This window comes from Bufo bufo, chromosome 9 (assembly GCF_905171765.1).
Source record: "Bufo bufo chromosome 9, aBufBuf1.1, whole genome shotgun sequence".
NCBI classification, from domain to species: Eukaryota; Metazoa; Chordata; class Amphibia; order Anura; family Bufonidae; genus Bufo; species Bufo bufo.
In genome coordinates, this window is record NC_053397.1 from 220,274,730 (window position 1) to 220,287,599 (window position 12,870).

Consider the following 12,870-nt stretch of genomic DNA (forward strand, 5'->3'; position numbering starts at 1 on the left):
TGATCCTGATAATAGGAGGCAGAGGAAGTGAAGTATTCATGGCTGCAGGATCAGACTACACAGGGTTTGTTTGTGGTCTGTAACCATGGAGACACTTAGGTCTGCATTGTAGCTGTAAACATTTTTAATTAAAGGGGTTGTCCCACAAAATATTCTACTGTCTTCAAACTATCACCTGAATCTGAATAGTTTTTTTTATTGCATGTAATTAAAAATTTAGCATAGCCAATCAGATATTCAGTAAAATCTATCTATATAGCGCAATCTGCTGTTTATTTTTTTCTTATTTCTTTGTCCTGCTCACTGAGATGGTCGCACACGCTCAGTTTCATCCTTCAACTGCCTCCTGAGCTGTAATAGGGAGAGCATGGACACGCCCCTGAGCTGCAGTAGAAAGACACGCCCCCCTGAGCTGCAGTAGAAAGACACGCCCCCCCTGAGCTGCAGTGGAAAGACACGCCCCCCTGAGCTGCAGCAGAAAGGCATGCCCCCCTGAGCTGCAGCAGAAAAGACACGCCCCCCTGAGCTGCAGCAGAAAAGACACGCCCCCCTGAGCTGCAGCAGAAAAGACACGCCCCCCTGAGCTGCAGCAGAAAAGACACGCCCCCCTGAGCTGCAGCAGAAAAGACACGCCCCCCTGAGCTGCAGCAGAAAAGACACGCCCCCTGAGCTGCAGCAGAAAAGACACGCCCCCCTGAGCTGCAGCAGAAAAGACACGCCCCCCTGAGCTGCAGCAGAAAAGACACGCCCCCCTGAGCTGCAGCAGAAAAGACACGCCCCCCTGAGCTGCAGCAGAAAAGACACGCCCCCCTGAGCTGCAGCAGAAAAGACACGCCCCCCTGAGCTGCAGCAGAAAAGACACGCCCCCCCTGAGCTGCAGCAGAAAAGACACGCCCCCTGAGCTGCAGCAGAAAAGACACGCCCCCTGAGCTGCCAGCTTGATATAAATCTAGTAGAGCAACAAATGGGGAGATCTCTGGATCCATGTGAGGTACAGGGCTGGTTCCAGCTGTGTTAGAAAGAGACTGTCATGTACTATATGGTCAGATTTTTTTTTTTTTTTTTTTTTTTTTTACATTAATCATGGGACAACCCCTTTAAGACTGTTTGCAGTGCTGCTTCATTTTTATTGTAGATGCATTGGAGTAATAATATAGTTGCAAAGGTCAAATATCATTTATGCATGGGGAAAAAAAAGGAAAATGTGTTTTTTGGTAAATTCATGAACTATTGATTTCTATTGTAAGAGCTGCACCTGCACAGTAAGACATTCACCTTATTAGCGGTATAATCCTGCCTATCTAGTCTCCAGCAGTACAATGGACCCGTCAGTTAGCCCCACCACTGTGATAATCGGATGATCTTTCTGACAAGAAAAAAAGCGGCGTATCAACTAGGACAGGGATCAGCAACCTTCGGCACTCAAGCTGTTGTGAAACTACAAGTCCCATCATTCTCCTTTCACTTCTGTGGGAGTTCAGAGAACAGCCATGCAAGTGTGTATGATGGGAGATGTGGTTTCACAACACCTGGAGTGCCGGAGGTTGCTGATCCCTGAACTAGACATTTTATTGTGTGTCCCTAGTGGCCACTGCGAGAAGCGCAACATTTTATCATTTCTTTTTACACTTAAATTTATATCAAAACAAGTTTTGGCAACATTTTGTTTCAAAATGTCAACCCTTTTGAATGTTTCTGTAATAGCACTGCTTATAATAATCCGCTCCTCGATTGCTGGTGGGCCTCACCCATTACACCGCCACCTCTTCTGTGCAGGAGACATGTCCCAGATGAGCCCCCAGATGAGCCCCCGAGCAGTTGTTATATGAACTCCTCTACTCCATATCCACCGGTTGTACTTTTGGTATTCTTTACCCCATGACCTCCCCGTGGGACCCTCTACGGCTGGAAATCCTGTCCACATTCTAATCTAGTACAAAAGGAAGAGACACCTGCTGTTTGTTGACCGCTGCCGATGACATCCACACATAACAGAGGGCAACGAGAGTGCACAGAGCCTGAGGACTTCCAGCTCTTTTCCTCTTCCTTCCCAACATGTGAAACAAAAGCCTGGCACACACGCAGCCTCCATAACCGCAGGCACCTATCAGCCTACGAGGAAGGCAAAAAATGGTGATCACAAGAAGTATGTGATCTAAAGCTGAAGCAGGAAACTGAACCCAAGTGATACCCCTGAATTAATGACATCAGTGAAGCATGTGGCACTGCAATAAACGCCCACAGCATGGCAGTGAATGGAGAGAGGCATGCATGTGCGGCTTGCTGTTCATTCCCTGCAGCGCACAACGGGCTCCTGTTCCTGAGACAGCAGCAGGTTCCAGAGGTGGGACATTTATGGCCTATCCTTTGTCCAGATAGAACTCCTTTAGAAAGGACGGATTACAGGCTCAGAAAGCGTTAATCACGGGTGATAGCTTCTTCCCTGCCGGCTGTGCACATGCAATGTCAGCATATGGAAGCTATATGTTCACTGTACGCTCACATCTGTTCTGTATCAGAGGCTTTCCCCTTGCTGATGGATCATATGTACCAGGATGATGCGACATGTGGATTCACTTCTTCCCAAATCTTCCCTAAGATGCAACTTTTACAAGATAAGAGATGAAATATCAGCAGATGAAATCATTCCCATCGCTCCCGAACCTCGCTCGCTAATAGTGTTCTGCTGGGGTTCTTCTGTTGCCCCCAAATTGCTTATTAGAAGAGAACAATCTAGCTTTTGTCCACCATCGCCGCAGAAGTCACTGTATGCTGATGTCACTACGTATGCCATGGCACCCAGGTATCAAACAGGGTCAGAAACTACCGTTATCGTTGGGCGCTGATCCAGTGGTACGGCATAGGAGAGGCTGCAGCAGCACACAGCATGTCACAGGCAGTGCATTCTCCACCTCAGTGGAGGAGCAAAGATGATGGGTTGACAAGAGACTCTCATCATCCTCTCACTATAGGAAGCAGTCTGGCCTGGGGGAGATCCAGTGACATCATCAGAATGCTCAGGGCAGTGTCATCTGCAGTCATCACCTAGTGCGTGTTTGTATGGATGTTCGGCAGGTTCGGCCGAACTTGAAAAAAAAGTTCGGGTTCGGGACCCGAACTTGACCCCGAACCCCATTGAAGTCAATGGGGATTCGAACTTTTGGGCACTAAAATGGCTCTAAAATAGTCCTGGAAAGGGCTAGAGGGCTGCAAAAGGCATCAAAATGTGCTCAAGAGTATGGCAACTGTTCTGCAAACAAATGTGGATAGGGAAATGACTTAAAATAACATAAAATACAGAAAAATTAAAAATAACAATCTGGATCTAGGAGTAGGAGGTTGAGGAGGCGGTGGATGGGTGGATGTGGCGGTGTAGGTTGACGTGGCGGTGTAGGTGGAAGCGGCGGTGAAGGAGGAATAGGTAGCCAACACTGATTAGTGTGATTTTTTATTTTTAAATTGGGGTGTCCCCCAAAATATTGGGACATATAACAAAATAAAACAAAGAATAAGTGCACTTGAGTACAAGAATGGATGGTTGAGGCTGTTATAAATGTCTATTCAGCACAAGGTACGGACAAGTCCTGTGGGATCCATGCTTGGTGCATTATAATAAACGTGAGCTTGTCCACATTGGCTGCGGCCTGTGATAATGCTCTCTGCCGTGCTAAACACACGTTCACACTATACACTGGCTGCAGGGCAGGTCAGCACCTCCAAGGCTGACAAAGCTTTTCCACATTTTGGCCATGCTAACCCTGCCTTCTCAGGTGCTGGCGGCAGGCCCATCTTTACCAAGGGGCAAAAGGGGCAGCTGCCCCGGGCCCAGTTGCTCCTGGGGGGCCCAAGGCAGCTGCCTCTTGAGCCCTGCTAGCCACTGCCCCGGGTGGCAGGCTGTCAGCTACACAGGGGGTGCTGCCATGCCTGCCGGCACTGAGTCCAGCCAGCCCAGTGAACTGTGTCTGTGAGAGCTGTGATCTAGTCTAGGACCTTAGATGACATCATCACCATGTGACCAGTAACCTAGCAATATTACTGGTCACATGGCTATGAGGTCATTATAGGTCCTACCAGGAGTGTTGCAGGAGAAGTTTGGAGCTTTTTTGTGTGAAGATTACATCAGAAAAAGGTGACTGGGGCTGTTATGCTAATATACTGTAAACTACAGTATAGTGGGGTGCTGTATACTGTGTGGGGGCCTGTATACTGTGGGGGGGGGCCTGTATAGTGTGGGGGGCCTGTATAGTGGGGGGGCTGTATGGTGTGGGGGGGCCTGTATAGTGTGGGGGGCCTGTATAGTGTGGGCTGCTATACTGCTCTACTATATACTGTGGGGTACTGTATAGTGTGGGGTGCTATACTGCATACTGTGTGGTGCTGTATACTATAGGGTGCTATACTGCATACTGTGGGGTGCTGAATACTATAGGGTGCTATACTGCATACTGTGGGGTGCTGGGGTGCACTGTAACACTAGGGTGAGCCGAGCCCCGGTCTCCTTCCTGCAGAGCGGTGCCCACTTCCAGCCTGAGCCCAGCTGCCCAGAGCACTGATCCTGAGCCGCTGGAGTCTTCAGAACTGGAAGTATTTACAGTCATTCACTGGACTCTACCAGGTGTGTGGATTTTTTGTGTGTGTGTTGTGGTGGAGGCCGTGATTGCATGCTAAGGTGTGGGAAGGCGGGATCCACGGGGCCCAAGTAAATTTTTGCCCAGGGTCCAATCAATATTAAAGACGGCCCTGGCTGGCGGTGCCCCAGCTGCGTTGGCGACGTCTTCCTCCTCCTCTGCCTTCGACTTGTGCTTCCACTGTGCCCCCGGTGTCAGGTGGGAATGTCATCATCAGCGTGCGCTTGTAGTCGCGCATCTTCTGATCAGTAACAGATGTTTTCACTAAATTTAGTTCCCTGTCAGCAATGCAGAGCAGGGGTTCATTCACAGCAAAAGGGGGTTCATGTCACCCAGCAATAGAACAGAGGATTTTGAGAGAACGAGGCCCCTGTCACCCAGGCACAGCAGGGGTTTGTATACGCCAAAAATGGTAAAATGTCACCCGACAATTGAAAATAAGAATTTTTTCAATTTAGGGCACTAAAATTGGCACTTTTTTGCATTAAAATGGCTCTAAAATAGTCCTTGAAAAGGCTAGAGGGATGTAAAAGGCAGTAGAATGTGCTTAAGAGCATGGCAACTGCTCTGCAAACAAATGTGGAAAGGGAAATAACTTAAAATGAAATAAAATAACTAAAAATTACAAATTATTAACCTGCAACTCAGAGAAGGAGGTGGATATGGAGTCGGAGGTTGAGGAGGCGGTGAATGTGGTGTTGTAGGTGGAGGCAGCAATGGAGGAGGAGGAGGTAGCCAGCAATGTTTTTTTTTATTTTTTATTGGGGTAGGTAGCCCCCAAAATATTGGGACAAATAAAAAAAAAAGAAAACAAAGAATCATTGCACTTGACTTGAGTACAAGAATGTATGTTTGATGGTGGTATAAATGTCTATTCTGCACAAGGTACAGACAAGTCTTGTGGGATCCAGGCCTGGTTCATTTTAATGAAGGTGAGCTTGTCCACGTTGGCTGTGGACAGGCGGCTGCGTCTGTCTGTAATGACGCCTCCTGCCGTTCAGAGAGTACAATGGCTGCAGGGCAGGCCAGCACCTCCAAGGCATACAGGGCAAGCTCAGGCCACGTGGACAATTTGGAGACCCAGAAGTTGAATGGGGCAGAACTATCAGTCAGTACGTGTAGTTGTGTGCACAGGTACTGTTCCACCATGTTGTTCAAATGCTGCCTCCTGCTAACACGCTCCATATCAGCAGTTGGGGCCGGTTGTTGCGGCGAGGTGACAAAGCTTTTCCACATGTCGGCCATGCTAACCCTGCCTTCTGAGGTGCTGGCGCTGACACAGCTGCGTTGGCGACCTCTTCCTCCTCCCCTGCCTTCGCCTTGTGCTTCCACTTGTCCCCCGGCGTCAGTTGGGAATGCTCTCAGGAGCGCGTCTACCAGCGTGCGCCTGTAGTCGCGCATCTTCCGATCACGCTCCAGTGAGGGAATTAAGGACGGCACATTGTCTTTGAAACGTGGATCCAGCAGGGTGGCCACCCAGTAGTCCGCACACGTTAAAATGTGGGCAACTCTGCTGTCGTTGCGCAGGCACTGCAGCATGTAGTCGCTCATGTGTGCCAGGCTGCCCAGAGGTAAGGACAAGCTGTCCTCTGTGGGAGGCGTATCGTCTGTGTCCTCCGTATCCCCCCAGCCACGCACCAGTGATGGGCCCGAGCTGCTTTGGGTGCCACCCCGCTGTGAACATGCTTCATCCTCCTCCACCTCCTCCTCATCCTCGTCCTCCTCGTCCTCCAGTAGTGGGCCCTGTCTGGCCACATTTGTACCTGGCCTCTGCTGTTGCAAAAATCCTCTTTCTGAGCCACTTCTAAAAGAATGGCCTGAAAGTGCTAAAAATGACCCCTCTTCCTCCTCCTGGGCCACCTCCTCTTCCATCATCGCCGTAAGTGTTTTCTCAAGGAGACATAGAAGTGGTATTGTAACGCTGATAACGGCGTCATCGCCACTGGCCATGTTGGTGGAGTACTCGAAACAGCGCAACAGGGCACACAGGTCTCGCATGGAGGCCCAGTCATTGGTGGTGAAGTGGGTCTGATCCGCAGTGCGACTGACCCGTGCGTGCTGCAGCTGAAACTCCACTATGGCCTGCTGCTGCTCGCACAGTCTGTCCAGCATGTGCAAGGTGGAGTTCCACCTGGTGGGTACGTCGCATATGAGGCGGTGAGCGGGAAGGACGAAGTTACGCTGTAGAGCAGACACCCGAGCGGCGGCAGGATGAGAATTCCGGAAGCGCGCACAGACGGCCCGCACTTTATGCAGCAGCTCTGACATGTCGGGGTAGTTGTGAATGAATTTCTGCACCACCAAATTCAGCTCATGCGCCAGGCAAGGGATGTGCGTCAAACCGGCTAGTCTCAGAGCTGCAACGAGATTTCGCCCATTATCGCACACCACCAGGCCGGGCTTGAGGCTCACCGGCAGCAACCACTCGTCGGTCTGTTGTTCTATACCCCGCCACAACTCCTGTGCGGTGTGGGGCCTGTCCCCCAAACATATGAGTTTCAGAATGGCCTGCTGACGTTTACCCCGTGCTGTGCTGAAGTTGGTGGTGAAGGTGTGTGGCTGACTGGATGAGCAGGTGGAAGAAGAGGAGGAGGAAGCTGAGTAGGAGGAGGAGGAGACAGGAGGCAAAGAATGTTGCCCTGCGATCCTTGGCGGCAGAAGGACGTGCGCCAAACAGCTCTCCGCCTGGGGCCCAGCCGCCACTACATTTACCCAGTGTGCAGTTAGGGAGATATAGCGTCCCTGGCTGTGCTTACTGGTCCACGTATCTGTGGTTAGGTGCACCTTGCCACAGATGGCGTTGCGCAGTGCACAATTGATTTTATCCGATACTTGGTTGTGCAGGGAAGGCACGGCTCTCCTGGAGAAGTAGTGGCGGCTGGGAACAATATACTGTGGGACAGCAAGTGACATGAGCTGTCCGTCTCCACCAGCCTGAATGACTGCATTTCATAGGCCAGTAGTTTAGAAATGCTGGCATTCAGGGCCAGGGATCGAGGGTGGCTAGGTGGCAATTTACGCTTTCTCTCAAATGTTTGTGAGATGGAGAGCTGAACGCTTCCGTGTGACATGGTGGAGATGCTTGGTGACGGAGGTGGTGGTGTTGGTGGTACATCCTCTGTTTGCTGGGCGGCAAGTGCCAACGTCCCTCCAGAGGCGGAGGAAGAGGCCGAGGCGGCGGCAGCAGCAGCAGAAGAGGCCGAGGCGGCGGCAGCAGCAGAAGAGGCTGAGGCGGCGGCAGCAGCAGAAGAGGCCGAGGCGGCAGCAGCAGAAGAGGGAGCAGGAGGGGCCTGAGCCCTTTCTTGGTTTTGAAGGTGCTTACTCCACTGCAGCCCGTGTCTCGCATGTAGATGCCTGGTCATGCAGGTTGTGCTAAGGTTCAGAACGTTAATGCCTCGCTTCAGGCTCTGATGGCACAGAGTGCAAACCACTCGGGTCTTGTCGTCAGCACATTGTGTGAAGAAGTGCCATGCCAGGGAACTCCTTGAAGCTGCCTTTGGGGTGCTCGGTCCCAGATGGCGGCGGTCAGTAGCAGGCGGAGTCTCTTGGCGGCGGGTGTTCTGATTTTGCCCACTGCTCCCTCTTTTGCTACGCTGTTGGCTCGGTCTCACCACTGCCTCTTCCTCCGAACTCTGAAAGTCAGTGGCACGACCTTCATTCCATGTGGGGTCTAGGACCTCATCGTCCCCTGCATCGTCTTCCACCCAGTCTTCCTCCCTGACCTCCTGTTCAGTCTGCACACTGCAAAAAGACGCAGCAGTTGGCACCTGTGTTTCGTCATCATCAGAGACGTGCTGAGGTGATATTCCCATGTCCTCATCAGGAAACATAAGTGGTTGTGCGTCAGTGCATTCTATGTCTTCCACCGCTGCGGAAGTGCTAGGTGGATGCCCTTGGGAAACCCTGCCAGCAGAGTCTTCAAACAGCATAAGAGACTGCTGCATAACTTGAGGCTCAGACAGGTTCCCCGATATGCACGGGGGTGATGTGACAGACTGATGGGCATGGGTTTCAGGCGCCACTTGTGCGCTTTCTGCAGAAGACTGGGTGGGAGATAATGTGAACCTGCTGGATCCACTGTCGGCCACCCAATTGACTAGTGCCTGTACTTGCTCAGGCCTTACCATCCTTAGAACAGCATTAGGCCTGACTAAATATTGCTGTAGATTCTGGCGGCTACTGGGACCTGAGGTAGTAGGTTCAGTACGACGTGCACCAGAAGCTCCACCAACACGACCATGACCGCGTCCCTTAATAGATGTTTGCCTCATAGTTAGCGTTTACAAAGCAAAGTAAAAAGTGGTTAAGTCTGTTAAAAATAATTAACCGCCAATAAAAACCCTGATGTAGGTATTGCACTAAAAAAAAAAATTTGAACTCTATATGATAGCGGTATTTGAGGCCTAAATGTGACAGTCACTTATGCACGTGTAATCCCAGATGTGCAATATATTAGAGGGTTTTTTCACCCCAGTAACCAAAAAGCCGTATTTCTGGCCTAAATGTGACAGTCACTTATGCACGTCTAATCCTAGATGTGCAATATATTAGAGGGTTTTTTCACCCCAGTATGCCAAAGCCGTATTTATGGCCTAAATGTGACAGTCACTTAAGCACGTCTTATCCCAGATGTGCAGTATATTAGAGGGTTTTTTCACCCCAGTAACCAAAAAGCCGTATTTCTGGCCTAAATGTGACAGTCACTTATGCACGTCTAATCCTAGATGTGCAATATATTAGAGGGTTTTTTCACCCCAGTTTGCCAAAGCCATATTTATGGCCTAAATGTGACAGTCACTTATGCACGTCTAATCCTAGATGTGCAATATATTAGAGGGTTTTTTCACCCCAGTATGCCAAAGCCGTATTTATGGCCTAAATGTGACAGTCACTTAAGCACGTCTTATCCCAGATGTGCAGTATATTAGAGGGTTTTCTCACCCCAGTAACCAAAAAGCCGTATTTCTTGCCTAAATGTGACAGTCACTTATGCATGTGCAATCCCAGATGTGCAGTATATTAGAGGGGTTTTTCACCCCAGTAATCAAAAAGCTGTATTTCTGGCCTAAATGTGACAGTCACTTATGCACGTCTAATCCCAGATGTGCAATATTTTAGAGGGTTTTTTCACCCCAGTAACCAAAAAGCCGTATTTCTTGCCTAAATGTGTCAGTCACTTATGCACGTCTAATCCCAGATGTGCAGTATATTAGAGGGTTTTTTCACCCCAGTAACCAAAAAGCTGTATTTCTGGCCTAAATGTGACAGTCACTTATGCACGTGTAATCCCAGATGTGCACTATATTTAACAGATGTATTTTTTTAACCCCAGTAAGCAAAAAGCTGTATTTCTGGACTTGCAGATAGCCTGTGCTGGTGCACTATCGTTGCATAAAATGGCTGCCGATTATGTATTGATATTGACTAACTGAAGAAAAAAAAAGTTTGTTTTCAGCAGTAGTTGGCTCAGGGCAGGCTTAAAAAAATTGTGCACTGCACCCACAAAACACATTTGCTGTAGATCGCTGAGTACAAAAAACAGTTCTTGATAGGATTTCTCCCTGATCTCTCCCTCACAGCAGCTGCAGCCTCTCCCTACACTAATCCGAGCAGAGTGACGGGCAGCGCTATGTGACTCCAGCTTAAATAGAGGCTGGGTCACATGCTGCAGTTGGCCAATCACAGCCATGCCAATAGTAGGCATGGCTGTGATGGCCTTTTGGGGCAAGTAGTATGACGCTTGTTGATTGGTTGCTGTGCAGCCTTTCGAAAAGCGCCAAGAAAGCGCCGAACACCGAACCCGAACTTTTACGTAAATGTTCGGGTCCGGGTGCCGAAAAACCTAAAGTTCGGTATGAACCCGAACTTTACAGTTCGGGTTCGCTCAACTCTACTTATAATTCATTATTCAGAAACCTACAAAATAAAGCAGTGGCATCAGATGCCAACTGCAGAGGAAAATTCACAAGGCAAATTATTGCTTTCAGGGGCATAACATGTAACTACAGGGCCCAATAGTAAGACTTACGATGAGACCCCATCCACTATGATCACCTTTAAAAGCCTATGATTATTTTGGTCTACCTTATGCACAAGGACAATTCACACAATGATGTCACAATACAGGGATAATAAACACAGAAGTAATAAACACAGTGATATTATAGCACAGGGATAATAAGCATAGTGATGTCACAGTACAGGGATAATGCACACAGTAAAGTCAGGTACAAGAATAATGCACACAGTAATGTCACAATACAAGGATAATGAACACTGTGAGATCACAGTACAGGAATAATACACAGTGATGTCATAGTACAGGGATAATGCACACAGTGATGTTAATGTACCAGGATAATGCATACAGTGATGTCACAGTACAGAGATAATAACACAGTGATGTCACAGTACAGAGATAATAACACAGTGATGTCACAGTACAGGGATAACTAGAAAAGCTACAATTTCTGGGGAAATTGTGTAGTGTTCTTGCCTCCACCAGTAGTCTACAACTGGAGTGGGCGGAGTAATTGGGTGGAGTGGCTGGAGTAACTGTGGAAAGGTTGGACTGAGTAAAGATAGTAAACATTACACTAACCAATTGATTATTCAAATTTAAAAAGTGCACATGGCAAGCTTGATAGAGTGAGAAATGCATTTCAACTTTTATTTATTTATATAGCACATTTAATTGCAATGTTGTTGCCCAAAGTGCTTCACAGTTACATTAAAACATACATTTATAAAAACATTAGCAGCAGATTTGTGTAGGTGGGCTTGAAAATGAGGGAGTGGTGGTAGTTTAGAAATCATGTTCTGATTTTTCAGCTCACACTCTAGCTTTTGTCACTCTGCTGGCTGCTCACACACCTGGGTTCCTATGCAAGGGCGTAACTAGAAGTGACTGGGCCCCACAGCAAATATTTGTAAGGGGCCCCCCCAGCGCGCTTCGCACCTCCCTCCTCCTGTGTAAACCCCACTCCTTTGGCACAGTGTAGCGGTATACTGTATATTGTGGGGCACAGTGTAGGCTATATGTGTATAACATAAACATATTTCATATGAAAACTTACAGTTACTTGGCTTGGCCCTTGGGGATCTCGGACACCACTTCTACACTTTGGCCGGGGGGCTCGGCGGAGCTGATGTTGTGCTTTATCCTAATAAGAAAGATTTCATAATAAGGATTTGGAGAAGGGGCAGAGAGATAGCAGAGCAGGGAGAGGCTGGTGCTGCTACTAGGGGGTCATACCATGGGGGAGTAATAAAGCCCACCATAATGCCCCCCCCCCAGTAGAAATAATTCTCTGTATAATGTGACAGTGCAAAAATACCCCCTTGTAATGCCCCCAGTTGAGCTAATGTCCCCATAGTGTCCCAGTATAAAATACCCCTATATAGTGCCCCCAGTAAATTCCCCCATAGTGCTCCTCTCCCCCCTCCATGCTAGTGCCCCCATAATGTACCAGTATAAAATGCCTCATATATAGTGCCCCAGTAGATGCCCCTCAGTGTCCGGCCTCTGATAGTCTGCCGGCCTAGTGTCCCCCATAATGCCCCCCCATCATGTGCCAGTATCAAGTGCCTCTCTCCTCCCCCCACATGTCCCAGTATCATAGTGCCATCTCCCCCCAATGTGCCAGTATCAAGTGCCTCTCTCCTTCCCACCCCCCATGTGCCAGTATCATAGTGCCAAACCCACCCCATGTGCCAGTATCAAGTGCCTCTCTCTTCCCCCCCATGTCCCAGTATCATAGTGCCATCTCCCCCCAAAAAAAGTGGCAGTATCAAGTGCCTCCCCCCCCACATGTGCCAGTATCATAGTGCCAGACCCACCCATGTGCCAGTATCAAGTGCCTCTCTCTTCCTCCCTCCCCATGTCCCAGTATCATAGTCCCACCCCCCCAAAAAAAAGTGCCAGTATCAAGTGCCTCTCTCCCCCCCATGTGCCAGTATCATAGTGCCAAACCCCCCCTCCCACGTGCCAGTATCAAGTGCCAAACCCTCCCTTCCTATGTGCCAGTATCAAGTGCCTCTCTCCACCCACCCATGTGCCAGTATCAAGTGCCAAACCCCCCCTCCCACGTGCCAGTATCAAGTGCCAAACCCCCCCTCCCACGTGCCAGTATCATAGTGCCATCCCCCCCCCCCCAAAAAAAAAGTGCCAGTATCAAGTGCCTCTCTCCCCCCATGTGCCAGTATCAGGTGCCAACCCCTCTTCCCCCCCATGTACCAGTAT